The following is a 5,055-nucleotide window of genomic DNA, read 5'->3' as shown; positions in this document are numbered from 1 at the left end:
GGCGGGCTTCCGCTGAGTCCCGTGGTATGACAGAGACCGATTCCCGAGAGTTGGATTTTCGAAACTTAGCCAAATTTTGGCTTTTCTCGCTGGGTTAACGTTTGGGGACCGGTCCCTCCTTGCAAGGGACCGGTTGCATCAAGGATCCCCGCCACACCAGCCGATGGGACCGATCCCTCCCTGCCAGGGACCGGTCCCCGAGAGCAAATTCTTCTCTAGTGCAGATTTTGCACTGATGCTCTCGCGGACTCTTCCTTAATGCACTTTATGCATTTTAATCATCTTCGGACTCTCTGAAGCCTACACACTTGACAATTGGTCGATTCTAAACAAAGTCTAATCCTCGGATTTTGAGAATTCACTTCCTTACAGTTTCACCTTGGAGAGCACCGGTTCTATTTGTTAAGAAAAATGACTGATCACTTCGCTTGTGCGTGGATTATCGTAAACTTAATAAAGTCACGATTAAGAACAAGTATCCGTTGCCGAGGATCGATGATCTTTTTTATCAGCTCCAGGAATCTAGTGTGTACTCCAAGATCGATTTTCAGTCGGGATACCACCAGTTAAAAATCAAGCCTGAGGATGTGTCGAAGATGGCTTTTAGAACACGGTATGGACATTACGAGTTTACTGTTATGCCGTTTGGGCTTATTGATGCCCCGGCAGCTTTTATGGATCTAATGAACCGTGTTTTTAAGCCTTACCTAGACAGATTCGTTGTGGTGTTCATCGACGACATATTGGTCTATTACCGAAGTGATGCGGATCACGAGAAACACATGAGACTAGTACTTCAAGTGCTTGGGGAAAAGAAGCTCTTTGCCAAGTTGAAAAAATATAAGTTTTGGCTTAGAGAGGTGGCATTTTTGGGCCATTTGGTTTCAGGATCAGGCATAGCCGTGGATCCTAGGAAGATCGAGGCAATCAAGGATTGGCCGAAGCCGACGAGTGTTACCGAGATACGGAGTTTTATTGGTTTGGCCGGCTACTACCAACGATTTGTTGAGGGGTTTGCAAAGTTACCTACTCCCCTCATGAGGCTCACGCATAAAGGTACCAAGTTCATTTGAAACAATGCGTGTGAAAGAAGCTTTCAAGAGTTAAAGCAGAGATTGACGACCGCCCCGATCCTAACCTTGCCAATTGCTGGAGCAGGGTATGTGATTTATAGCGATGCTTCATTTAATGGATTGGGCTGTGTTTTGATGCTGGACAGAAAAGTGATCGCGTATGCTTCTCGCTAATTAAGGGATTAAGAGAGGAATTATCCTACACATGATTTGGAATTGGCGGCCGTAGTGTCACGTCTCGCAATCGCCAATTTGGTCGATTTGGGCCCGTATACAGACGCCGAACTAACAGAACCTCCTCTGTTCGCCCAAGGGTCAACAACAACAACAAACATGTATAAAGAAATGCCCAGAAAAAATTTCAATATACATGGCTTGCACGAGGGCAAGCAACACAAGCAAGTGAAAGTAAATAACTAAAGCATTCATACATTATATCTTGATTCCCTTAAATCAAACACAAAGCTTACATAATTATTACATTCATTTTTCCAATATATACATTGCCATCTCTCAATGAATAATTTACATTTGTTTTCATCAACTATAAATAAATGAAATAAATAAGGTACAACTATACTCAATGGATGTCGACTATCTATGGAACGCTGTCCATACCACGATCCTCGATCATCCCGCATGAGCTAGAACCTGTATGGTTAGTGGTGTGAGAACTACTAAAAGTTTCCAGTGGGTTCGGCCGCCGACCTCGCCGACTCACCCACTAAGTCTATTCAGGCATATGTAGGCAAGAAAAGTAAACAGATAGTAACCAACTATAACATGTAACTACTACAATGCCTGTACAAAGCTGAAAGAAACAATATATGATAACTGATAAATATGCATGCATGCTTCTAATGATGTTACCCAATCAAACTGGTTAACCCTTTGGTTAACAATAACTCACCGACGATATCCCAAGTATCGAGGAGAGGTAAGCTACATCCCGACGGGACTGTCAACTGGGGGAGACGCTAGCTCCTGGTCCAGTTAAGATGACTACTCTGGAGCTCATCGTTCAAGGAGGATCGACCTTTCTTGAATATAAAACTGATGTGAGTATGATCTGATCTTCCTTTAGAAGATCCAATGAAAGACAATACTACACTTTAACTCTAACTAGCTCTTTATGCTAGTTTTATAATTCAAATGTCGATGATAACTAAATCTCTAGTCATAATGTCACCAAGTTTACTATTGTCATAGTCCTTTACTCATTCACACATTCATAGGGTTCTATGTCCATATTCTATTGTCCACATGTTCTTTACCTTGATAGAAATTCAATTGCATAATGACGATTTCCCTATAATGCATGAATATGATACAATTCACATATATAGATATGCTCAATGAGATGACATAGACATAAAGAGGGATTCGAAGATTTCGGATAGCACCACCCACCTGTAGGGATGCCAATAAACGGAAACCAACGTCTCGAACTATATCAATAACAAGCTCCTGCGACTCGGCGCAAGTAGGGCTAGAACGGCTTCTACCGTAATTAGTGCTACACAAATCTGTCTGAATGTCAATTTGGACTTCCGAGCATGTCTAACCTTCATTTCTAGAAGAATAAAAGAGGTTAGACTAGAGTCATATTCATACTTTAATAAAACTTGCTTTTCAACCCTTACTCGTATATATGTATATACTGCCCTCATATATATATATATATATATATATATATATATATATATATAGTTTCATTATTAAACTTCTTATCAATTCTAAACTTTAGTACTCAGGAATCAGGGAACAATAACATCAACTTGAAGAAGAGTTTAGCATGGTTCAGCTTAGCTTTTGTCTTCCAACAACTAATCATATATATATATATATATATATATACATCTCTTTATTTAGAACTAGTTTCTCAAGGTTCATAGTATCTAAATGATTTAGTACTTTAATACCTCTGTTCCTACTTTCCTACATCAAGCATTTCTTTACATCATAATTTACATCAATCCAGTTAGCTTTAATTAAAATTGATTCAAATTTACCTTGTCTCAATGCTCTAATAATCAATTATAACTCAAAATAGAATTAAACCTCATTTCTACCTGACCTCAAAGATTCTCCAAGCTACACTTAGCTGAGTTTCCTCTCAACTTAGAATATCAAGAAATACTTTCCCAATTTCTCTTTAATTCTTGGTAATCCTATGTTCATTTAACTCAGTTAGAACATTTTTCCTGAGTAACTATACTAAGTTTAACAGAGAAGCAAAATACTTACTCTAATTTTTAGATTTCCTCTGCTGGAATTACTCCAGATTTTCTTCTCAGCTCGGATTACCCAAGTGTTCCACCAATCCTCTTCAAGGTGGGCGCCAGATTCACCAACGCAACTTCCTCAACCCTTCTACTTGAATATCTGCATACATCCCAATTGCACCATTTAAGGGTTTCCTTTAAATAATTGCAATTATCCTAGATGAGAAGCAATCACTTACTTCCCCAGCTAGGTTTACTTACTTGAATACACTTCATAACCCACATCTCTCAAAATCTGCCAACTACTCCTCTCTTAAGCTTTAATTACTTAAAATCCTCTTTGAAGCAGTTACCCATATTTAAATCAGGAATCAAGTATCAAAATTACCTGGACTTGAAGCTTCCTCAAGAGATTTCTCAGCTCCAAATTATTTCTTTCAGCTAAATCTCCAACTCGACAGCTCCAATTAGTTCGGAGTCCAAATCTGCCATCACTCGCAGCAGGAAACACTTAGGTAAATTATCCTTAAGGCAACTAGCTGGCTTCTAATCAAACATGAACCCAAGCTTACCTTAATTATATACTCTAGCCACAAGAATTTCTGCACCTGCTGCCATCCTTTCAGTTCGGATCAACAAACGCTCCAACACTAACAGTTGCATGCTTCCTCTCCTTATTTCAGCTTATTCTGAAATTTCTATGCATACACCTATCATTTTAACTATTCAAAAGCTTCTTTTAGGCCATAACCTTCATTTGGACTGAGCTAGTTATCATTTACCTTGAGCTCCAGCTCTTTCTCAGCTGGTCCCTATGCTCGGATAGGCCTCACAACATCAGCCCACAAGCTGCCACTACTACACCATCCTCACCCAAATTTTAGAGAGAGAACGTGACGGAGAATTAGAAGTTAAAGAGGGCTGGGGAGTGGAGGCTAGGTCCCTAGACAAATGATAAACGTCAGCGTTAAAGGGATAAGACCAAAAATTGCAGTTTTGCCCCTGAAAATTGCAAAAGTGCATTGCAACCTGCAGATTTACAATTCAGTCCCTGCAGGTTCGCAATTCAGTCCTTGCACTACACAATAACCTGGCAGCAGCAATTTGAAGCCTACTCCGCGCATCCAATTCACTCCAAGTCCACTCCAACACCTCCAAAATACACAAAACACTACGCCGAAGCTACTAATTAAGCTCGGAAGCAACTAATTTTATTTTGGCCTTACTTTGATCAATTTGATCAAAATTAGCAATGTAATAAAAATCCGACATTTTACATCCAAGCATCTCTGAAATCTGCCCTTAACTATCCTCGCACTTCCAAAATAATTCGGAGGTACTACAATTAACATTCATACCTCTCTTTGATCGCATAGGCCAAAGTTAGCGTCATAATCCGAAAATCCCCTTTCAAGTTTATTTCGCGCCCGATTTGTGCCCGAATACTCAATTACCTCCAGAAATCATTCCCACACGTCCAAAATCACTCAAGAATGATACACATCCAATTCAAACTTCACTTTGATCTTCCAGATGAAAGTTAGCATCACAACCCGAAATTTTTCGTATATTACACGTAGTCTTTGCATTGAATCTATGGCGCCATTATCTTTATGGCGAGGGATGTGAAGTATATACGAATCACAAGAGCTTAAAGTACTTATTTACTCAGAAGGAGTTGAACTTGAGGCAGCGCAGATTGTTGGAGCTACTCAAGGATTATAATCTGACGATTCTTTACCACCCGGGCAAGGCTA

General features: G+C 39.7%; 1 long non-coding RNA gene across 8 annotated transcripts; it reads right to left on the bottom strand.

The window, feature by feature from the left end:
• On the bottom strand, positions 1,483 to 4,231 carry LOC109722841. Of its 8 annotated transcripts, none has more exons than XR_002219554.1 (6): positions 4,081 to 4,231; positions 3,871 to 3,987; positions 3,687 to 3,783; positions 3,321 to 3,458; positions 2,484 to 2,638; positions 1,483 to 1,803 (listed from the first exon to the last, which is right to left on the bottom strand). It is a non-coding gene; the product is annotated as an uncharacterized LOC109722841 (long non-coding RNA). The 8 variants fall into 8 exon arrangements; XR_002219553.1 differs by having other exon boundaries at positions 1,483 to 1,724; XR_002219561.1 differs by lacking the exon at positions 1,483 to 1,803 and adding an exon at positions 1,835 to 2,113.

Source organism: Ananas comosus, linkage group 1, assembly GCF_001540865.1.
Source record: "Ananas comosus cultivar F153 linkage group 1, ASM154086v1, whole genome shotgun sequence".
NCBI classification, from domain to species: domain Eukaryota; kingdom Viridiplantae; phylum Streptophyta; class Magnoliopsida; order Poales; family Bromeliaceae; genus Ananas; species Ananas comosus.
Note: the sequence above shows the minus strand (reverse complement) of the source record. Positions and strands in the feature narration are given on the sequence as shown.